A 14,318-nucleotide genomic window follows, 5' to 3' on the forward strand; every position below is an offset into this window, starting at 1 on the left:
ATCTTACATGAGGATCAATGGTCGGCACAACATCGTGGGCTGAAGGGCCTGTTCTGTGCTGTACTGTTCTATGTTCTATGTTCTATGAAAGTTTAGCTGCAGTGAATGTGTTCACAATGTTTGACTTAGAATCTTTCAGAAGGTAGGCCTGGACCTCATTGCACTGCTGACAGAGTTGTGCACTGCTGAAGATCTCACCCTTCAGATGAAATGTTGTACTGAGGCTTTATGTGAGAGAGACCATCTCTAATATTGATACATAATTAAACCCATTGTACATATCGAGGAAGAATAGCTTACCTCTCTTTATTGCCCTGAGTGGTATTTGACTGTCAACCACTGCCTAAAACAGCTCTGGTCAGCTCTGTCTTTGGAACCTTGACTGCCCCACTTCCCATGTGACAACAGTTACTCCACTACAAACCTACTTTATTGGCTGTAAAATGTTTTAGCCACCCTGAGGGCTTGAATAGTGCTATATAAATACAAGTTGTTACATTTTGGGTCTTTAATTGTTTTGTTGTCTGAGACCTTTCATGCCATGTTGGTCAAATGGAACCCATATTGTCGATTATTCAGGTGCTGGCTCTTTGAACTGCCACTTAGCCCCAGTCTGATCTTTCCCTATAACCCTACACACATCTTTCTCCTGACGTACTTATCCAATGATATCTTAAATGTTGCTAATGACCCTGTTTCTGCCTTCGCAGGAGGCAGCATATTTTGGATTATAATAGCCCACTTTACCAAGAATTCCCCCTCCTCTCAGCATAGGCAATTTTGCCAAACATCTTACATCTTTGTTCTCTAGTTCCTAACCTTTCTACTAGTGAGGCTGGAGAGAGGGAACGATCACCAGGCCTGTGAGTCAGGGGAGAGAAGACTCCCCAACGTCCACTTGAAAGTTATTTGAAAAAGCAGATTGTTATGAAATACCTGCAGAGAGGCTGGTATCCTGTCACCAAGTTACCCTTTCTTGACTTGAGTACAGTACACTGGCTGTGGCCAGCCAGCTCAGAGTCAGTCTCCTGGATTGAGGACATGCTAAATATCCTGTTTATATCTGTCAGCCAGGGCTCCCTGATTGCGCCAGATTAATAACTCCATTCAAGGATCTCATAGTCAATGAAATTCACCTAATTCTAATCGCTACAAGTTAAAATAACACACTATTGTTTGGCACCCTCCAGAGGATTCTGAATGTAGTAGACCTCACCCAAATGGACTACCTGTGCTCCTGATTCATATGTTCGTACCAATACGTGCATATGAATCAGGAGCACAGGTAGTCCATTTGGCACCTTGAACCTGCTGTATCATTCAATAAGATTATGGCTGACCTGTTTGTAAGGTGAATTGTAAATTCCCATCCACCTCAATAACCTTGGGTTCCCTGGCCTCACAAGAATTTGTCTGATCATCTGCTATTAATATTGTAAATCTGGTCTTATAGAGCCCTTTAATTAACAGATTAAAGAGGTTTAAAATGGTGGCTCCTTCTGATACAGTACCTCATAATGGCTGTGTAGAATTTTCCACTGCTAAATTGGGATGTTTTGTTCACATTTAAAGATCAATAGCAAGGCACAATTTCCAACTTGCTTCAGGGGAGAAAGGGAAATTGGAAAATTACTAGTGAACCACTGGTGACAGCTTAATTTTGAATGGCTCTCTCAAGAAGTCTGGAAACCATCATGAGTTGTCAACAGCAACAAATAACAATAACTCTCAGCCCCACTGTCTGGTTAAGTCATGTATAGGAATGTTTACTTACCTTGCAGTACTGGGATCAAAACACATCTTTGTTATTAATCCCTTTAAAGCCTCAGTGAACTATGAACCAGAATTCATGCGAATGGTGATGTTGGCAACAAAGACCATCAGTTAGACTGCCCACTTCTAGATTCTTGATGGGTAGCCTCACATCCCTATTTGCTAGGGAAAAAAAGTCATTAAAATGTGTCAAAGTGTACCTGACTGATATGGACTCGTGGTTAATGGCTGATTCACATCTTATGTACTGAGAGAGGGTTAAGGAATTAATTATTAAGTGTTTCCGTATCATGGAAAGAATTGAAAAATATGCTGAGGTTTCATATTTTCAAGACTGGTTAGTAAGATTGGAGTTTGTGTCTCTTTCCCCCTCTTTGGTTTATACCCCGCAGTAATTTTCATTGCTTTTGCTAATTCTCTAGGGCACCAGTCTGCTTCAACAAGAGCTGTTTATTGCTGCTGCAAATCCCAGAGTCTGGATAATTTCATTTCTGACAGTCTGTCCAATCAGTAAGTGGCTGGTTGTTTAATTTTAAACAATGTTATGCTATTAAAGTAAAGCCAGCTCGATAAAGACTGAAGCTGTTATCACTTATACATGCAACTTATCCCTTCATATCATACCGTGGTTTATTTGTTCCCATTGTACTCAGCCAACCTGACTTTAGCTTACAGAGCACTCAAGTGATGAGGTTTCAATTGTTTACAGTCTGCTTTCCTTGATTTCTAAACAGTGGCTACATTTCTGAGCCACAGGTCTGAGAGGTGACGCAAATTAATTGATTTTACTTTGAGGAATATTATGGTGAATAGATGGCAGGCTGCTGTGAGGGAAACAATTTCACCAAGTTATTTATTCATTGTGGTTTCTGAGGTTTCACATGAATGGCAGCACAAGGACTGGCCTCAGAATCTTCTTGTGGATAGTCACAATATTTGCTGATTTAAAGCAAGCCAGGAATTAAGTCATTGTTCACAAAGGACCCCAGGATCGTAAGGATCTGTGACACTGAGACAGAGAATTCCCGGATTCTAACCTTTGAGCAAGCTTTTTAACCTGTTGTGCCAAATCTCAACTGATTGCATTGCTAAACCTTAATATTTTTGATACTCAGCCTTGAATGTGATCATTTTCATCAAAACAGAAGCAAACACTTGTCACACTAATAAGTGCAGGTGATAGTAGCAATGTGTTCATGTAAAGATCTTGCTATAAATACTCGTATAATGGGAGGTGACAGCCTGTTGGTATTATTGTTGTCCAGAGCCCTAAGTAATGTTCTGGGGACCTGGGTTCAAATCCCATCTTGGCAGATGGTGAAATTTGAATTCAATAAAATCCGGAAGTAAGAGACTAAATGATGACCATGGAGCCATTGTCAATTATTGGAAAAACTTATCTGGATCGCTAATGTCCTTTAGGGAAGGAAACTGCCATCCTCATCTGACCTGACCAACATGTGATTCCAGACCTGCAGCAATGTGGTTGACACTTAACTATCCTCTGGACAATGCGATGGGCAATACATAGAGTCATGGAGTCATAAAGATGTACAGCATGGAAACAGACCCTTCGGTCCAACCTGTTCACGCTGACCAGATATCCCAACCCAATCTAGTCCCACCTGCCAGCACCCAGCCCATATCCCTCCAAACCCTTCCTATTCATATACCCATCCAAATGCCTCTTAAATGTTGCAATTGTACCAGCCTCCACCACTTCCTCTGGCAGCTCATTCCATACACGTACCACCCTCTGCATGCAAACGTTGCCCCTCAGGTCTCTGTTATATCTTTCCCCTCTCACCCTAAACCTATGCCCTCTAGTTCTGGACTCCCCGATCCCAGGGAAAAGTCTTTGTCTATTTATCCTATCCACACCCCTCTATAAGGTCACCCCTCAGCCTACGATGCTCCAGGGAAAACAGCACCAGCCTGTTCAGCCTCTCCCGAAAGCTCAAATCCTCCAACCCTGGCAACATCCTTGTGAATCTTTTCTGAACCCTTTCAAGTTTCACAACATCTTTTCGAGAGAAAGGAAACCAGGATTGCTTGCAATATTCCACAGTGGCCTAACAAATGTCTTGTACAGCTGCAACATGCCCTCCCAACTCCTGTACTCAATACTCTGACCAATAAAGGAAAGCATACCAAACACCTTCTTCACTATCCTATCTACCTATGACTTCACTTTCAAGGCGCTATGAACTTGTACCCCAAGGTCTCTTTGTTCAGCAAAACTCCCGCGGACCTTGCCATTAAGTGTATAAGTCCTGCTAAGATTTGCTTTCCCAAAATGCAGCACCTCGCATTTATCTGAATTAAACCCATACATGCTGGACTAGCCAATGATGCCCTTATTCTATGAATGAATAATGAACATTTATCATAGTGCTGCACATAGTAACTATAATAATTCTTCTTCACTGATGTTTGGAAACCATAGACCCAGACTGGCTCATAAGAAAATTGATATATGCTTAAATCTGATAAGGAAAACAAATATGACTCTGTTCTACCTTGGATCCTTCCTAAGAATTAGAGTTAGAATTGATCTCAGGGGCTTCTCTGCCTTTATGCCTGGTGATCTCCATACAGTTAAGCAGTAACACCTTTGATTAATGCAGCAACCTTTTTAATAAACAATGTTCTGCAGTAGTGAGTACAAGTAGGGAAAAAGAAATCGAGTATGAGAGAAATTTTGCCAGAAATATAAGGTGAGAAGGTGTAAAAGTAGACAGAGGCTATTGAGCTCATCAAATCTGCTTTGTCATCTAATGAGATCATGGATGATCTTATTATCCTCAACTACAGTTCTTTTTTCCTTTTCCTTACAACCCTTGCTTACTTTACTGATTAAAAGCCTGTCTATTTTTGCCTTGAATTCAGTTAAAGACTGAGCCATTATAGCCCTCTGCAGTAACGAATTCCACAGAATCACTACTCTCTGAGAAAAGAAGTTCCTCCTCATCTCTATCTTAACTGTGCAGCTCCTTATTCTGAGGTTATACTCTTTGGTTGTAGACACTTTCAGAAGGGAAAACCACATCTCTACATCTACGTTGTAAAGTCCCTTAAGAATGTTGCTTCTTTCAGTAAGGTTCCCTCTCATTCTTTTAAATTCCAATGAGTACATGCCTATTTAACCTCTCTTCATAAGATATTCATCCATACCTGGAATTAGCCCAGGTAAGGTGAGCAAACCCAACCATTCCACACTTGCAAAAATCAAAGTACACTGTCCAATATTTGATGAGATTCTGCAATTGGGCAACATTTGCTGAATTATCCTGATTGTACATAGGCAAACAATGTGGGATTATCAGTCGGGCTGTGCATTTATGCATACTGCAACTTACCAGTATTTTGGTATGCTTCCATGAAGGCATTAAATGAGGTTTGGGAGTTCTCTTCTGAGACAGAGATAACAGAGCCATTCACATACTGAAGTTTCACAAACAAGGTCACTGTCCTTTACTTGTTGGATTTCAACCAGTTGCATTTTAAAAATTTTCCTTCCATCCTGTAGACAATGTTGATACCACTGGGAAGCTTGTTCTTGACAAGCTGAAGAATGGTGGCAATGAAGATGAAGAAAAGGGTGCCGGCAATGACACATCTCTGCTTAACCCTGACTTGACCTGAATGGATTCTGTCATATTACCATCAACGAGGACCATTAGTAGCATCCAAAATCAACTTTGCTGGATTGGCCACATTAAAGCAGCCTGAATTCTGACTGGCAAAGTGAATCATCTTCACTCAACTCAAAGACTAAAAGAAAAGCATGTCAAAGACTCTCTGAAGGCTTTCCGAAAGAAATGTCATACGGATGTTAACATGGAGGAGATCCTGGTTCAGTAGAAACTTACTTGGAAAAACCTCCTGTATGAAGGGACATAAGTCTTCAAGAGGAAGTATGGAAAAGAAACCTGAGAAAGGAATGCCACTGATTTCAAGGCCAAGGAATAACTTGACATTCTGAAAACCCCTGCCAAATATGTGGTGATGCTGCTGTAGGATTGGGCTCATCAGCCACACAATGATCAATAGAATCCATGGCCACTAACAGGGAATTTCCTAGGTGTGCAATCAGACTCGTTAATGAGTGATTGCCAATGATGATGAATATAAGTCACATATATGAAAACACAGGGCCCTGTTCTTTGCAGACAGAAAGAACATATACATACACTGTGTCTATTTCAACTCAACAAAAATGTGGCAGACAGTCTCTGATTCATTTCTCAGGGCAATGTCGTGATCAATCAGTGTCAACTGCTTTCTTTAAAAAACTTCAAAAAGCTTGACCATTAACTTCTAAACATAATCCAGTTTCTGCATTCTCCATGGCAACACCTCTGACATTCAGAGTCCATGTACCAACCACATAGCCTAAATAATGTTGGAGAAACTCAACAGGTCTGGCAGCATCTGGGGAGGGAGAAACAGAATTAGTATTTCAATACTGGTAAGACTCTTCTTCAGAACAGCAATACTTAGAGGTACATCATCAGCACTCAGGTCTCATTCAATCTAAACTTGTTTTATCCCTTACATTGGTATTCTTGTGAATTGTCCTGATATGGAAGACAAAGAATTTTGATGAGTTTTGAAGAGCTGTCTCTTTTCTGCAAAACTCAAGTTCTGCACTACTAAACAATTATAATATTTATTATTGATGTTAGCAAGTATACATCCCAGAATAATCATCACTAATCACTTCAGGCGAATATTACATTACATTTTGTGGTAGACTGCCATTCTCAACGCATGGGTGGCAAGGTGACAGAGCAGAAAATTCAATTATTTATAGAGAAAGTTCCATTTCCGTGAACTGGAGTCAATGAAATGAAACTAAGATGGGTTCTGTTTGGGTGATCTGTACTGCCAGATAACTGCCTGGAAAGCACAAAATAAAATCTATCCTTTTAACCTCACACATGGAATAATGAGACAAAGATCCTTTTAGTTCATTTCTAATATTGTATTTTTGAGGTTAATGATGCTGGAAGGACAAATAATCTAGATTGCTCGATGTCTCTTTTCCCCCACATTACTGTAACCACATTCTTGAATATTAATCTTTTATTTGCACAGTCATTGCATCTCCGAACTTACCTAGGTGCCTCAATGTTATCCTATGTTGACGTCATCATCCTTAAGTCTCTGTTCTGTGTAAAATCTAGCTCCCAATAAGATTCCTTTTGTAGGTCTTCTTTTCCAGAATTTTAAATCTGGGGAAGTTCTTACCACCCTGAGGTTTTCCCTTTTCCAATCTTCAAGTACTTAAATCCTAAACTGCTAGCAAAAAGTCAAAGTCCATAATTAACTTTCATTCGTTTTTATGTGTCATGTAATGTTCTGTGGTGCCTCACTTTGGGTTCTTAAGTGTAAAACAAAATTTTGTGAAACAAAAAGATTGTAATTATACTTAGCAATGATGTTTAAGCCCATGTTTATGATCGGCAGGGCTTTCTTTCAATTTCCTGCCACATTTGTCCCACACTCAAATTTTCTCAATATACCCAAAGGCTTAACCATGAAGAAATGAAATCAAATATTACATAACTGAACACTAGCTGAGTTTTAAATTGCTTTGGGTTAAATTCTTCTAACATCACAATTAGCCATTTGAAAAATGGTCTGTTAGAAGCTTCCTCAAAACATACTGAACATAACATTTCTTAAATAATCAACTTCTGAAGAGCTTTTGATGGGCTCCATGAGTAAAGCTGATGACTACTGACTAGACATTGGCCAACCACTAAACAGCTGCTTGTCAGACAGCCTGGGAGCTCCTTTTATTGTCAGATGGTTTCATGTGATCCAAATATTTCATTGGCACAAGCAAACAAGTTCACTTAGCATGTGGTGTAAGGAAGATTTGTGCTTGGCACACTCTTTAACAGTTGCAAAAAGTATTTAATCACAAACCAGAATCAAGTGGCATTTGAAATTGAATAGGATCCTTTACACCACTGAAAACAGATGAAATTGTGATGTCGTTGAAAATGTGTCTGTGCTGAATCAAGCAAGAATACGTATGGGTAGGTGAAGTGCTTGCTTTTGGATGGGCACTCTATGTCTAATCTTTGCAAAAGAAAATATCATAATGTCCAAAGAAGAGCAGCTATTATTTTATTTTTGTGCTGCATGTCTATTCATTGCATCAAATGAAAATAACTAGCATCTTATTTGTAATTCCCTTCCCTGCCCTCTCACCACGTGTGGTGTCCTCTTCATGATGGGGTATAGTTCCAGGGGTATTAGCGACTCCAGAATAAAACCTTGCCAAAATTGTTACTGCTCAAAATTGTGTGACTCCAGACAGAGTACCTCAGGCTAACAGTTTGGGGAGTACAAATCAGCTAAGTCTTATCATGTACCTGCATTTCTCAGTTGATTTAGCAATGACTTACGATATGATTCTGTTTATCAATACTCATTTCTTTCTGCATCATTTAACTCTGTCAAACTGATGATTCTCAGATAAGAGTGAAATACTGCAGATGCTTGAAATCTGAAATAAAAACAGAAAGTACTGAAGAAACTCAGCAGGTCTTGCAGCATCTGTGGGGATACAAGTCCAATACAACTCTGCTTCAGAACCCATGACTCAGAAATTAAAACCTATTTCTGGAATGATACTTGCATTTTGAACAAAATATTCCACGCCATGCCATGTTTGTGAAATTAAGACTGAATGCTTTTCAAGTAATCTATAGAAACTGTATGATAAATTCACTAGATACAACCATAATGCCCAGCTCGGTGTTCACTCTATTTACTCATGTGTCTAAAATACAATTCACACTTTATCTTACAATCAGATTGTCATAAGTCTGTTCCCAACCTTGTTGCACACACAAATCATACTTTCAGTTTCAGGCATTGAGTTTCAAGGAAAGGATTTATTTGAAGTTCTCTGATTCGGTTCTTATTATTTCTTAGTGGAGGTCTGTAATTTGTACAGTTAACATGTAAGACTGGGGAACACATGTGCTATTCTACACAAAAAGACTACTGTAGTAGGAGCAGGCTATACTTAAAGGTTCCAGGAAATGTTTAGTTGGTTGATTGCAAAGCAGTTCATAATATATCCAGTGTATGATCTAGCTGGGGTAGTTGTATCTCAACTGTCTATTACATTCAACTAAATTACTGCAGACTTCCTTGTAATTGAGTAATATGCTCTTCCAGCACAATATAGCAAACATATATATTAAACACAAATCAAACTGTAGAATGTCAATAACTTTGGTAACTTATACTTACAGCAATAAATATAAACTACTCAATGGGAAGTCATGGAGTACAATTACTTCACAAAAGAAAAGGTCTCATAATATATCAGTGGCAAATTTATAAACATTTAATTAAATTAGCTCATGAGTGAAATCAGTTTGTATCACTGGGACTTATTCCAGGGGCTTATTTCAGGAGATTGTTTTCTCGGGTAGTTCATGTACAAAGTACAATTTTTTTTATAGTTAGGCAAATATTTTGATTTTTGGCTCATTTGAAGCTTCCAATGTTCTGGCATTCACAGAATCATATTTCATTTCAAGTTGTGCTTTCAGAACAGACAAAAAGGCAATTGGATGAGAGATGTTGAGCTAAGATGTATATGGACCTTTCAGGGTGAGTATCCAATCCTACAGCCAATCATTAACCACCTCAATGGGTTATCACACTTTAGTCCCATGAATTGTTGTCAGTCCAAAGTACATCTGATCTCTACTAAAAAAGATAAAGTCAACATAGTCCCAGAGGACTGCTTTCTCACCAGAGAAGGCTACCACCATACCTCTGGTGAGGGGAGATGTTGCAAAGGAGAATTCTTCATGGTAACCTCAGCAAGTTTGGGAATTGAACCCATACTGCTGGTGTCATTCTGCAATGCAAACTAGCCATCCAAGCTAACTGACACACTCCTAGTGCAATACACTGAGTTCCAGTAAATATTATCTGTACATAGGCTTATCTTCAAGTACAAAACCTACATATGGTTTCACCGATCTTTGAGAATGATCGGTCCTTTACATCCAAAAAGAATAAATGGACAGAGAACAAATATGCTTTTGCCAACAATTTAGGAATTTTCCATCAGTGAAAAATTGATGCTAACTTTGGGTAGAATAAACATGTTTACATTGAAAGGTGCTGTCCTGTGAGTGGATTTTTGTTAATCTTCCACATCCAATGCTGATAAGGGCTACCTAATTTTTCTCCACACCCAGCTCAAGAGATATTTTACCACACAGTAAAGATGAAAATCTGCTCATTGGCATTTATCATGAATCAGTATCATTTAATCTTTATCATTATCTCAGTTGTATACATAAAGCTGAGTGCATGTCATTTACAAGTGTTGATGGGTAAGGACTACTCTGTTACCCATTTTGCATTGTTTCATCAATCTGAATATACTCTAATCCTTCTCTGAATAAATTTTAAATTCCTTTTTTTAATGTGTAAGTAGATGACCATATGCTTACGAAGATCTTCCACTAAAGACATTGATTATTAAAGCTTTCTCGCTGCTTTTGACCATATCTTTGTTCCATAGATGGTGGACATTGTTCTGGTCCAAAAGGCATAGCTAAATACATTAATAGAGTTAAATAATCATGTTCTCCCTTTCCTTTCTCCATAGAGTTTTCACATGAGTTCCTCATCAATGCAGTGAGGATGGTTTTGTGTGAAGTCAGAGTTCAAACTTGTGGCTCAAATTGGAATTTAACCTTCAACTGATGAAGCTGCTGGGATTCACCAGCTCTGCATAAGAAACAGGAGCAGAAGTAGACAATTTAGCCCCTCAGGCCCCTCAGGAGGTTGTCCTGATGAAGGAGCGGCGCTCCGAAAGCTAGTGCTTCAATTAAACCTGTTGGACTATAACCTGGCGTTGCGTGATTTTGAATTTGATATTTACCTGATACTCTTTCGCATCTCAATTTTAAATGAATCTCCGATTATTCTGTAATAATGCCGCTTTGTTTGAGATTTCCTCAGTAGTGGAAACAGCTTAATATCTACCTTGTCAAGCTCCTTCACAATCTTGTATGTTTCTAAAAGTTCACTCCTCACGCTTCTAAACTCTAACGAAGAAAGACTTAACCGGTTTAGCCATTCTGGCTATGTCAGTGCTTTCATCCTGGGAATTAGCTGAGTAAATTGCTTTGAACTGCCTCTGATTCTAGCATATCCTTTCTTATATACAGTTGTGTTTTTTTTTACGTTGTTAGTAAATTCTTTATCTTTAATTTTAAGGAGTTAAATCCTCTTTACATACAGATTCGCATCCAAATGTTGATTGAAACTTTACTTCATTTGAATTTCTATCTGCCTTGATATTCCCAAGTTTTGAATGTTCGAAGATTCTATAATTTCTATAAACGCTGTTTGCTGTATTACGTAAGGTTAAGGTGCATGCAGGATGATACAATTTATCATTGGATACATAAAAAGATACACTACTTTCCACAACCAGCTGGCAATACAGGGGCTGGAATGCATTATCAGCCAAGTCAATATTACTTTAAGTTGATAAGATGCCCCTGGAGTTATTTTTTAACAGCCCCCTTTAAGAAGTGGCTCATTACTTAACAATGTTAATTGGTTTTATTTTACTGAAAATATGATTTTAAGTTGGAGACACTTGACACTGATTGTGAGTCTTGGAGTTAGGAGCTACACGTTTGTAATGGCTTATTTTGTAAATAAGACAAAAATTGAGTTAAAACCTATTTTCTAGGCTCCTCTTTATATCAATTCAGGAGGTTTCACAGTGAGAGCAAAAATATCACTTTTATTTCGAAAGGTCTGATTTTTCAGTAGATTTTGAAGTACTTACGATTGTTTTCAATGTGCATCTGACTTTTGGTCACTGTCTGTTCTATCTCTTAGCCTATTTGATTTTAACTGCCTCTAGTGGTGCCAATGCTGTTCGATGAAGAGTTACAGGTCAATGAAACAAAGAAACAAAACACTATAAACTAAACTGTGACACTAGTTGTCACTCATATAGCACACTGCATATGCAAACCTTTCATTCAGTCACTGATACACATATGTCAACTAAAGGCAGCTTTGTTCATAGATATGAGAAAACAAACTTTTTTAAACAAACATTGTTAACATAGGAATTCTGAACTTTCATTTCTCTATTAAACCTTACATGACTGATTATTACTGCTAATTATTTAACAGATGTTTATGTAATGTGAGTTATATTATTTAACTTATGCAGAGTGAAAATTACAGACAACATCTGACTAATTGTACTTAGTGGCAATGCTTACACTTGTATTTAAGTTAGTTCAGTTCAGTGGATGGCTCAGCAAGCAAGTTTTCCAGTTGACATTAAGACATTGAATAGTTTCTCCACTGCTGATGAGCAATGGGGCAGCATGGTGGCTCAGTGGTTAGCACTGCTGCCTCACAGTGCCAGGTTCCCAGGTTTTATTCCAGCCTTGGGCAGCTGTCTGTGTGGAGTTTGCACATTCTCCCCGTGTCTGCGTGGGTTTTCTCCAGGTGCTCTGGTTTCCTCCCACAGTTCAGAGATGTGCAGATTAGGTGAATTGACCAGGCGAAATTGCCCATAATGCTAGGAGCTAGGCAGAGGGAAATGGGTCTGGGCTGGTTCCTCTTCGGAGGGTCGGTGTGGACTGGTTGGGCCGCACTGTAGGGAATCTAATCTAATCTTGTGTATTGCATGCTAACCAGACAAATCATACCTTACATAAGTATACTAAGGTATTAGAACAGAATGCAGAATATACTGTTAATTGTGAATGATTGGCATAAGAAGGGGTGAAAGCAGTCAAATGTTAGATGAGTTGAATTTTATATCCTGTAAAGAAGAGAGACTGACCAGGATAATACTGGACCAGAATCCTGCAACTGTGGAACCTTGGGAGTACAGGGAATTGAAAAGAGGTGCAAGTTTACGATTGTCTCAAATGATATACAATAGAGTTACCTTTCTATGTGAATAAAGCATCTGAAAATCAGGAAATTGAACAAATAAACCTAGCTTTTAAGCATTTGGCATATGTAATTATGTATTACTGTATTCCTGGTTTACATTTGTTGTCCATCCCTCATTGGCTCTCTAGACCATTTCAGAGAGCAATTAAGAGTGAAACTCATTACTGTTGATCTGAAATCACATGCAGACCAGGTGGGTAAGGACAGATTAAATTAAACAGATTTTCTTTCCTGAAGGACATTTGTGAGCTAGATGGGTTTTCACAACAATTGAGACATGGTGCTGAATTCTTTCATATTTTAGCTAAGTGTTGTTTCCCTCCATGACCCATGGCAACTTTTCTCACACAGTCTTTCGCAGCCCATCTCGATAATAATGTAACCAGGCCACACTATACCCTTCTTGTTCAGTCCAGCAGTCACAAAGGCAGAAGAGCTTGCTGCTACTGAGATTTCTGATGAAAGATTTCCAAGTGAGCTGATCATTCTTTTTGAAATTTAAATCCCAGAATGGTTTGTAAAGTTCATGTTTCTTTTTAATATTAATTAATATCAAATAAATAATCTTACAAACTCCAAAACAGATTCCTTACTATTAACTCTTACTATTGTCAAACTAGTCCAATGTACAAAATATTGGTTACACTAATGAAGTTAACAATCCCTTCCTTTCACTAACTATTAAAATGCTGTTTAACTTTGTTTGAGACATGTGTTATGATATGAATAAAGGTTAATAACAACTTTTCAGCTCAAGTCAACCAGTGATGTGCACTGCAGATCAAATTTAAGGAAGCTGCTTTATCACAAACATCAGCAAACAATTCATACTAGGACCTGATCAGGTGCACCCTAGAACTTTGTGGGAAGCTAGGGAAGTGATTGCTGGTCCCCATGCTTAGATATTTGTATCATCAATAGTCACAGGTGAGATGCTGGAAGACTGGAGGTTGGCTAACATGGTGCCATTATTTTAAAAAGGTGGTAAGGACAATCCAGGGAACTATAGATCGGTGAGCCTGATGTCAGTGGTGGGCAAGTTGTTGGAGGGAATCCTGAGGGACAGGATGTACATGTATTTGGAAAGGCAAGGACTGATTAGGAATAGTCAACATGACTTTGTGCATGGGAAATCATGTCTTATGAACTTGATTGTGTTTTTTGAAGAAGTAACAAATACGATTGATGAGGGCAGAGTGGTGGACATGATCTGTATGGATTTCAGTAAGGCGTTTGACAAGGTTTCCCATGGCAGACTGGTTAGAAAGGTTAGATCTCAATGAATACAGGAAGAACTAGCCATTTGGATACAGAACTGGCTCAAAGGTAGATGACAGAGGGTGGTGGTGGAGGGTTGATTTTTCAGACTGGAGGCTATGACCAGTGAAATGCCACAAGGATCGGTGCTGGGTTCACTACTTTTCATCATTTATATGAATGATTTGGATGTGAGCATAAGAGGTGTAGTTAGAAAGTTTGCAGATGACACCAAAATTGAAGGTGTAGTGAACAGCGAAGAAGGTTACCTCAGATTACAATGGGATCTTGACCAG

Source organism: Chiloscyllium punctatum, chromosome 39 (assembly GCF_047496795.1).
Source record: "Chiloscyllium punctatum isolate Juve2018m chromosome 39, sChiPun1.3, whole genome shotgun sequence".
Classification (NCBI taxonomy): domain Eukaryota; kingdom Metazoa; phylum Chordata; class Chondrichthyes; order Orectolobiformes; family Hemiscylliidae; genus Chiloscyllium; species Chiloscyllium punctatum.